This window comes from Ranitomeya imitator, chromosome 3, assembly GCF_032444005.1.
Source record: "Ranitomeya imitator isolate aRanImi1 chromosome 3, aRanImi1.pri, whole genome shotgun sequence".
NCBI lineage: Eukaryota > Metazoa > Chordata > Amphibia > Anura > Dendrobatidae > Ranitomeya > Ranitomeya imitator.
The window spans coordinates 226266302-226277293 of record NC_091284.1 but is presented as its reverse complement, the minus strand read 5'-3'; positions in this window follow the sequence as shown (position 1 = coordinate 226277293).

The following is a 10992-nucleotide window of genomic DNA, read 5'->3' as shown; positions in this document are numbered from 1 at the left end:
TTTTGTGCGGTCCAAACCCCGACTGGAGTACGGTTTCAGGAGGTTGGCACTCATTTGAAAAGCCTCATCCCCAACCACAACAAATGGCATGGCCGGGCCTTCGGTGTTGGGAAGAGGTCGTGGCTGGGGGGAATTAAAATTGTTCTCATATAATCTTCGGCCCATGTCAGACTCCATAAATGTCCGTGAATCATTTGCATGGCCAAACGCTCCAATGTCCACGGTGAGAAACCTGCAGTCCGCACCTGCAATTGCCATGAGCACGGTGGAAAAGTATTTTTTGTAATTGAAAAACAGAGATCCACTTCTTGCAGGCTTTGTAATCCTAATGTGCTTCCCATCCACTGCTCCAATACAGTTAGGGAAAGAACACAGTTGTTCAAATTTTTGGGCGTTGGCCTCCCATAACGCTGTCGTTGGGATTGGTAAAAATTCCTCCCGGAGGTTGTCCCACAATGCGCGGCATGTGTCAGCAATAATACCCGAAAGTGTGGAGACTCCAATCCGAAACTGGAAATGCAGTGATCTCAAGGTCTCTCCGGTAGCCAGGAAACTGCCAAGAAGAGAAATAATTAAATTTAATTTAATTACATAGTTATAAAATATAATTTCATTTTCAATTCCAATCCCCCCCCCCCAAAAAAAAAACCTTATTTAAAAAATGGCAAGAAGAAATATAAAATTCTTCAAATTGCTACATTACGTACCGTAGAGTCACCAGCAGACGTTCCTCGGGTGAAATTGATTTCCGGAGCTGCGTGTCCTGCCTGGAAATGGCTCCTTCCACCAGACGCAGCAGATAGCGGAAGCTGTTTTGAGACATCCTGGTATATTCAAAATATTTATCCAGGTTGTCATTTAACTCGCCAAACAAACAATGGTAGGCTCCACGGCTCTCTCGGACTTCCACTATAGGGTGTAGCCAAAAGTGCCACCGACTCCTTCTCCGTAGTTTATCTCTTTTCCTTTGTTCATGACAGGCAATAGCGTAAGCAACAGCAATGGCAAAATCCAGCTCCATATTGAGGTAGACACTCTCCATGGGACGCTCCATCTTGATGCTGTACCACGCAATGGTAGGAATTTATCTATGCCGGGGTATATATACTACAATTCCATTATACCCACCCTCTTCTAACCATTGGTGGTATTATCTAGTGTCTAGACACTAGACCCACCCTCTTCTATCCATTGGTGGTATTATCTAGTCTCTAGACACTATATTGAGTTTAAAAATGACATCATTGTTTGACAACGCATGCGTCGCAAAATGCTGCGTTTTTCGGAAAAACGCAACAAAAACACACAAAAAACGCTGCGTTTTACGACGCATCCGTTCAACGCATGCATCAAAAATGGTGCGTTTTTGTGTGCGTTGTCAATGCGTCATGCGTTGCGTCGACGACGCTGCCTTACTGCTGAGTTTTATAACCAGCGTTTTTACTGACAAAGACTGAAGGTTTTGGCTGCAGAAAAAAAGTGTGAACACAGCCTACCACTTCAATTCTTGAAAGTATTTTTACTTTACAGCATTTTTCACACCTGTCCTGGGCCCTACTACTAAGCAGGTGCTGGTGCCATTTTGCTGGAAGTAATGTCTTTTTCTAAGCCAACACTATTATATGCAGTATGTAAATTAGGGGTAGGTCAGTGAGGGATCAGTGACCTGTCAGCAGTCTGCATTATGAATACCTAATGAGAGCACCACATGATCTCCCACCACAAAGGCCGCCCCGGAGCACGAGCATATCATTAACTCAAAACTGAAAATAAAGATTAACCCCTTTACCCCCAAGGGTGGTTTGCATGTTAATGACCAGGCCAATTTTTACAATTCTGACCACTGTCCCTTTATGAGGTTATAACTCTGGAACGCTTCAATGGATCCTGGTGATTCTGACATTATCTTCTTGTGACATATTGTACTTCATGCTAGTGGTAAAATTTCTTTGATATTACCTGCGTTTATTTGTGAAAAAAATGGAAATTTGGCGAAAATGTTGAAAGTTTTCGCAATTTTCCAACTTTGAATTTTTATGCAATTAAATCACAGAGATATGTCACACAAAATACTTAATAAGTAACATTTCTCACATGTCTACTTTACATCAGCACAATTTTGGAACTAAAATTTTTTTTTTTTAGGGAGTTATAAGGGTTAAAAGTTGACCAGCGATCTCTCATTTTTACAACACCTTTTGTTTTTAGGGACCACATCACATTTGAAGTCACTTTGAGGGGTCTATATGATAGAAAATAGCAAAAAGTGACATCATTCTAAAAACTGCACCCCTCAAGGTGCTCAAAACCACATTTAAGAAGCTTATTTTTTTTTTAACCAATCAAATTTTTATTGTAGAAAAGCTTTACAATTATAACATAGAGAAAAACAGGGAAAGGGGAATTAAGAGGGGAATACCACCATAGAGTATTTACAGAAGTGTGGTAACAATAGTAATACCTGAGATACGCATGAGTACATTATTATAAACAGCATTAAACATAAGGCAATACTTCTAACTTGAAGGCCTAGGCAGGAGAGCGCTGGGTAATGACATCAGAGGAGAGGTAATCCAAGGATCCCACCAGGTGAGGACCTTATTCTTTTTGGAAAGGGAGCCAGCAGTGATCAGTTCATAGCTTAAGTGTAGGTTGACTCTCGCAATTAGTTCAGCTTTGGAGGGAACTATAAGGGATTTCCAATATTTTGTGATACAGTATCTCGCTGCAATAAGGATGTTAGAGATTATAGGTTGGAGGGGTTTGGGGAGGGACAAAAGCGAAACCTCCAGAACAGCTAATGGGCCAGTTAAGTCGAAAGGAAGATGGGTGACCTCTGATAAAGTGGATTCGACCTGACGCCAAAACACTTGAAGACGCGGACAATCCCACCAGACGTGAGCTAGGGAACCATTGGAGTTACAACCTTTCCAACACTGGGGGGAGGAAGAGAGGTAAAATTTGGCCAATTTGATAGGAGTAAGGTACCACTGGAGGTGTATTTTTTTGATTTGTTCTAGGTGTCCGATACAAGAGGAGAATTTGGACGTGTGTATCATAGCAAAATGCCAGTCATCCGGGGAAGCCGAAAATTAAAGGGCAGTCTCCCAAGAGGACATAAAAGGGAGTTTATCCGCTATGTCGTGAGACAGAAGAGCTTTGTAAATAATTGAGATACCATGGGGCACAAGGGTATTTGGCCTGAAAAATCTTTGGATTGGAGTTTCCTCTGCCGGGATGGAGGTGAGCGCCGCGAATAGACCGGAGCCTTTCAAGAAGCTGCGCAATTGAAAATATTGGAAAAAGCACCTACCAGATAGAGAGTATCGAGTAGCTAGCTCCGGAAATGGGATCAAGCCATTGGAATCGTATAGATCCCGGATCCAGAGAATCCCACATTCCCTCCAGGCAGAGAGAGACAAACCATCAATAGCAGATTCAAGGGCATGGAGGGATAGATAATGGGACAGAATTGAGAGGTGAGTGGGACAAGATTCCAACCAAATTATTGTAGCGGAGTGCATTGATTTAAGGAAGGAGCCACGAGGAATAGAGCGGAGCAAACCGAGTTCCAGCAAATTTTTAAGGGACCGCCCAGGAGCAAAATTTGATTCGATGCTAAACCACCTGAGCGAAGAGCTTCCCTCCCACCAAATTTTGAGGGGTTCTAGGAGTGCGGCTTTATGGTACGATTGAATTTGGGGGGCTCCAAGACCCCCTAGCGAGTATGGGAGTGACATTAGTGAACGTTTAATTCTATGGGGTTTACCGTTCCAAATGAATCGATCAATCAATGATTGGAATGCTGAGATATATTTAGATGGGATAATGAGGGGGAGACATCTGAAAAGGTAAATGAGTTTAGGAAGGATTAGCATTTTACAGGTTTGAATTCTAGCCATCCAGAACAAATGAAAGTTAGAAAGTTGGTCTATCTCTTTTTTAACCTCTGAGAGGGACGTGTCACAATTAACACGTACGATGTTGTTGGTGTGCATTATTTGAATACCTAAATAGGTAAACCCGAGGGGAGACCAGATAAAAGGAAATTTAGATTGGATGTGCCGATGAAGAGAAAGTGGGAGGAACAGAGGGAAGATTGTAGACTTGGATAAGTTTAGTTTATAATATGAGGCCGCAGCGAATTGGGTAAGGATATTGGACATCGCGTTAAGGGAGTCAAGGGGGGCAGAGCAGGTCAGGACCACGTCGTCTCCATATAGACCGATTTTATGTTCATGGTCTCCCACCCTTATTCCCCGCACTTCCGGACTCTGTCTCACAATAGCGGCGAGAGGTTCCATGATGAGAGCAAAGATGATGGGGGAGAGAGGACAGCCCTGGCGAGTGCCATTAGGGATAGGAAAGGTTCTAGATTTAAAACCAGCTGATCGGACAGAGGCACAAGGATTAGAATAAAGAGCCATAATGGCTCTAATAATTTGGCCTGATAGGCCGAATTTTTGAAGGGTATGTTCAATATACCCCCAGTGCACTCTGTCGAACGCTTTTTCTGCGTCAAGGGATAGGAACACACAAGGAAGACTCCCCCTCTCCACCACATCCAGCAGATCAATCAAGCGCCTCGTGCCGTCTCTAGTCTGTCTTCCCGGAACAAACCCAACCTGGTCTGGATGGACCAGGGAGGGAAGGATCGACATTAGCCTATTAGCCCATATCTTGGCGTAGATTTTAACGCCGCAATTTAAAAGAGCTATGGGGCGGAAATTCCCTGGAGAGGTCAAAGGTTTCCCCGGTTTAGGAAGGGTAGCAATAGAGGCTTCCAGGCCTTCGCTTTTGATGTCGCCCGTAGAAAGCCAATGATTAAAAAGGCGTAGGAGATAAGGGGACAGAGTTGGGAGGAATTGAGCGTAATAGGGAAGGGAAAAACCATCCGGACCAGGGGCCGAACGTTTCTTTGCCTCCTTAATGATTTGAGCTATTTCAGAGGGCACAATCGGGGCATTAAGAAAGGATAGTTGATCTGAAGTAACTGAGGGAAGGTTCGCTTGGTCCAAAAAAGAAGCTATGGAGGACTGGGAAGGTTGTGGAATATTGGGATCTGATTTAAGATTATACAGGGAGGAGTAGTATGATGCAAATTCCTCTGCTATATGGATAAGATTATAAATACGGGAACCATCTGATCTCTGTATGTAATGTATCTTAGACTGAACCTCCTTCTTTTTAACACGCTTGGCCAGCAACGCACCCGCCCGATCACCCATTGAGTAGAATTTGGCTTTAGATTTCCTGAGTGCATGTTCCGTTTTACTGAGAAGCAGTTGGCGGAGGTGAAGACGGGCCGTAGAGAGGTCTGAGAACAATTGTGGAGATGGAAGTAGCTTATGCTGGGCCTCTAGGAGGCCTATCTTATTCAGGGCCGCATGTAGACTCGCATTATATTTCCGTTTAGCAAGAGTGGCCATTTTAATAAAGTGGCCACGGATCACCGCCTTGTGAGCAAACCAGAGAGAGTCATCGCGTATTTCCGCAGAGTAATTTAAGGCGAAAAACTCCTTTAAAGATGCCTCTATTACTTGTGAATTCGATTGATCGTTTAGGAGAAGCTCATTGAGCCGCCACTGTGAGGGTGCTCTAATTCCCATGGAGTCACTCAGGGAGATCGAGACAGGCGCGTGGTCGGACCAAGTGATATTGCCAATTTCCCCGGAGATACATTGGGGAAGGGCTACATCGTCTACCAAAATGTAATCAATTCTGCTATAAGAACTATGCCTGGGAGACCAGAATGTATAGTCGCATTCGTTGCAGTGGAAGTATCTCCATACATCATGTAGATTAGAGGTGCTAATGAGTTGAGCGGCTTCGCCCCTGAATATTGAGGCGGACGAGCAGTCCAGGTTTTTAGATACAGGGATGTTAAAGTCACCTGCGATCAAATTATAACCGTGATTAAAGCCATTCAATGTCTGAAAGAATGCCGTTAGAAATTTGATTTGACCGAAGTTGGGGGCATAGACTGAGGCAATAGTGTAGGGGGAGTTGTTAATTAGACATAGTACTATAAGGAATCTGCCCATAGGGTCGGCTACAGATTTGATCAATTGAAAAGAGTTCGCTTTGCTGAAAAAGACGGCAACTCCAGCTTTTTTAGATTGATTGTTAGCAAAGAATTGATGTGGAAATAGGCCTGAGTGCATTCTAAAGTTGTCGCACTCAAGCAAGTGGGTTTCTTGAATGCATATGATGTCGTGGCGGGTTTTAGAAAGTTGGCGCCAAACCAGCGACCTCTTCCCAGGAGAGTTAAGGCCGTTGACATTAATAGAATGGAGTGAGATACTCATTATCAATATCAAAAGGGGTACTGATTATGTCTTGTACTCTGGCGAGAGGTGTGATCTTATGACAGCAAAGCGGACCAACCAGGTTTACCAGCAAATAGAATGGTGGGGTGAGGGTGGGTAGGGCGGAAAAGAGGGAAGGGAGGAATAAAAGGGTAAACATCAGAACATGAAAGTCCATTCAGGCAAAACCTGAATCCGAAGGTGAAAATCTGCAAACAATCCACCTGTGGGGCAAAACGCTGAGGCAGTCCCAGCAGAAAACTACTCTCGGTAGTGAAAAAAGTTTAAAAGGGGGATGGGAGAAAAGAAAAAAAAAGAAAGATAAGAAATTGGGAGGAAAAAAGAAAAACAAAGGTTATGCGGGAAAAGGAAAAAAGAATTCCAGCCAGGAACCAATGATTGTGGAGTCAGGCAACCTTCCAGTCAGGGATGATCCGGCGTCTTCCCGGTTTGGCGCCTCCGGGCCCAGGAGTCGCCGAGGAAGAAGGCGGAGGGATGGGGAGATTCAGTTCCCACTGGGTTAGGGTCTTCGCAGCTTGAGCAGGGCTTGAGCACGTGGTGACTGAGCCATCTCTGCGGATGCAGAGTTTGGTGGGAAAACCCCAACAATATAAAATGCCGTTTTCTCTCAGGGCTGTGGTATAAGGCAAAAAGGCTTTACGTTGAGCCAGAGTTCCGGGAGACAGGTCTGGGAAGACGGAGATGTTGGCAAAACGTTCCGGGAGTGTTGGTTTGCCCCTTAGTGCCTGTAAAAATTCCTCCTTCATGATGAAGAAATGTATACGAGCCAGCACATCTCTGGGAACGGAGGGTCCTAATCCTGAGGGCCTGGGGATCCGGTGGATGCGATCAATAATAATTCCCTCTTTAGTTGCATTAGGGAGGACTGCAAGTATAAAATCTTGTAAGAAGGATCTAAGGTCTTCTGAGGACACTGTTTCATCAATGCCTCTGAGCTTAACATTGTTTCTTCTAGATCTGTCCTCCAAATCCAAAGTTTTAGAGTACATTTTAGTGGCAAGAGAAGATAATTCTTCATGAGCATCCCATAGCTCATTGTGCGAGGCCACAAGCTCTGTCATTTTTTGCTCTAAGTGATCTGTGCGACCTCCCAGCTCCTCCACCTCCCCTTTAAGGTCTGCCAGCATGGCGCGCATATCTTCCTGCAAGGAAGTGCGGAGGTCTCCCAGCATGTCCCTCATCAGGGACGCTGTGATCGGAGCGTCGGCGGAGTCAGCAGCAGCCGCGCTTGAGGAGGACGATTGTGAGCCCCGCCGCGCTGAGCGGGAAGATCTGGGTGACAGCGGCGCCATCTTGGATTTCTGGCGCTGCTGGGGAGAGGCGGCGAAAAAATCCACAATGCGCCTGGCGGGATCCCGGGAGTCAGCCTTCGTTTTCCCCATGTACTCACCGGCGGGTGAGGGACTGGGGCGGGCAGCAGCAGGACCGGAAGGGCCGTGGGTGAGTCGTTATGTGCCGCTTGGTTCTATCTGGCAGCAGAGCTCCCGCGCTATGCGACCTGCTCCATTAGCGGTCAGGCCACGCCCCCATTTAAGAAGCTTATTGACCCTTCAGGTGCTTCACAGGAATTTTTGGAATGTTTAAAAAAAAATGAACATTTAACTTATTTTCACAAAAAAATTATTCAGATCCAATTTGTTTTATTTTATTAAGGGTAATAGGAGAAATTGGACCCCAAAAGTTGTTGTACAATTTGTCCTGAGTACGCCGATACTCCATATGTGGGGGTAAAGCACTGTTTGGGCGCATGGCAGAGCTCGGAAGGAAGGAGCGCCGTTTGACTTTTCAAAGCAAAACTGGCTGGAATTGAGATAGGACGCCATGTCACGTTTGGAGAGCACCTGATGTGCCTAAACCTTGGAAACTCTCCACAAGTGACACCATTTTAGAAAGTAGACCCCCTAAGGAACAAATCTAGATGGGTGGTGAGCACTTTGACCCACCAATTGCTTCACAGAAGTTTATAATGCAGAGCCGTAAAAATAAAAAATCATATTTTTTCAGAAAAATGATCTTTTCGCCCGCATTTTTTTTATTTTCCCAAGGGTAAGAGAAGAAATTGGACCACAAAAGTTGTTGTATAATTTGTCCTGAGTACGCTGATACCCCATATATGGGAGTAAACCACTGTTTGGGCGAATGACAGAGCTTGGAAGCGAAGGAGCGCCATTTGACTTTTCAATGCAAAATTGACTGGAATTGCGATGGGACGCCATGTTGCGTTTGGAGAGCCCTTGATGTGCCTAAACATTGAAACCCCCAACAAGTGACACCATTTTGGAAACTAGACCCTCTAAGGAACTTATGTAGATGTTTGTTGAGCACTTTGACCCATTAACTGATTCACAGAAGTTTATAATGCAGAGCCGTAAAAATAAAAAATCATATGTTTTCACAAAAATGATCTTTTCGCCCCCAATTTTTTATTTTCCCAAGGGTAAGAGAAGAAATTGGACCCCAAAAGTTGTTGTACAATTTGTCCTGAGTACGCTGATACCCCATATGTGGGGGTAAACCACTGTTTGGGCGCATGGGAGAGCTCGGAAGGGAAGGAGCGCCGTTTGACTTTTCAATGCAAAATTTACAAGAATTGAGATGGGACGCCATGTTGCATTTGGAGAGCCACTGATGTGCCTAAACATTGAAACCCCCCACAAGTGACACTATTTTGGAAAGTAGACCCCCTAAGGAACTTATCTACATGTGTGGTGAGCACTTTGACCCACTAATTGCTTCACAGAAGTTTATAATGCAGAGCCGTAAAAATAAAAAATCATATTTTTTCACAAAAATGATATTTTCGCCCTCAATTTTTTATTTTCCCAAGGGTAAGAGAAGAAATTGGACCACAAAAGTTGTTGTATAATTTGTCCTGAGTACGCCGATACCCCTTATGTGGGGGTAAACCATTGTTTGGGCGCATGGGAGAGCTCGGAAGGGAAGGAACTCCATTTGACTTTTCAATGCAAAATTGACAGGAATTGAGATGGGACGCCATGTTGCGTTTGGAGAGCCACTGATGTGCCTAAACATTGAAACCCCCACAATTGACACCATTTTGGAAAGTAGACCCCCTAAGGAACTTATCTAGATGTGTGGTGTGCACTTTAACCCACCTAGGGCTTCACAGAAGTTTATAATGCAGAGCCATAAAAAAAAAAAATTCCCACAAAAATTAGCCCCCAGTTTTGTATTTTCCCAAGGGTAACAGGAGAAATTGGACCCAAAAAGTTGTTGCCAATTTGTCCTGAGTACGCTGATACCCCATATGTGGGGGGAACCACCGTTTGGGCGCATGGCAGAGCTCGGAAGGGAAGGAGCGCCAATTGGAATGCAGACTTAGATGGAATGGTCTGCAGGCGTCACATTGCGTTTGCAGAGCCCCTAATGTATCTAAACAGTAGAAACCCCCCACAAATGACACCATTTTGGAAAGTAGACTCCCTAAGGAACTCATCTAGATGTGTTGTGGGAAGTTTGAACCCCCAAGTGTTTCACTACAGTTTATAATGCAGAGCCGTGCAAATAAAAAATATTTTTTTTCCACAAAAATAATTTTTTAGCCCCCAGTTTTGTATTTTTCCAAGGATAACAGTTGAAATTGGACCCTAAAAGTTGTTGTCCAATTTGTCCTGAGTACGCTGATACCTGATATGAGGGGGAACCTCCGTTTGAGTGCATGGCAGAGCTCGGAAGGGAAGGAGCATCATTTGGAATGCAGAGTTAGATGGATTGGACTGCAGGCGTCACATTGCGTTTGCAGAGCCCCTAATGTACCTGAACAGTAGAAACCCCCACAAATAACCCCATATTGGAAACTAGACCCCCCAAGGAACTTATCTAGATGTGTTTGAGAAGTTTGAACCCCCAAGTGTTTCACTACAGTTTATAACGCAGAGCCGTGAAAATAATTAAAAAAAAATTTCCCACAAAAATAATTTTTAGCCCCCAGTTTTGTATTTTCCCAAGGGTAACAGGAGAAGTTTGACCCCAAAAGTTGTTGTCCAATTTGTCCTGAGTACGATGATACCCCATATGTGGGGGGGAACCACCGTTTGGGTGCATGGGAGAGCTCGGAAGGGAAGGAGCGCCATTTGGAATGCAGACTTAGATGGAATAGTCTGCAGGCGTCACATTGCGTTTGCAGAGCCCCTAATGTACCTAAACAGTAGAAACCCCCACAAGTGACCCCATATTGGAAACTAGACCCCCCAAGGAACTTATCTAGATGTGTTGTGAGAACTTTAAACCCCCAAGTTTTTCACTACAGTTTATAACGCAGAGCCGTGAAAATAAAAAATCTTTTTTTTCCCACAAAAATTATTTTTTAGCCCCCAGTTTTGTATTTTCCCAAGGGTAACAGGAGAAATTGGACCCCAAAAGTTGTTGTCAAATTTGTCCTGAGTACACTGATACCCCCTATGTTGGGGTAAACCCCTGTTTGGGCACACGGGAGAGCTCGGAAGGGAAGGAGCACTGTTTTAGTTTTTCAATGCAGAATTGGCTGGAATTGAGATTGGACGCCATGTCGCGTTTGGAGAGCCCCTGATGTGCCTAAACAGTGGAAACCCCCCAATTATAACTGAAACCCTAATCCAAACACACCCCTAACCCTAATCCCAACGGTAACCCTAACCACACCTCTAACCCTGACACACCCCTA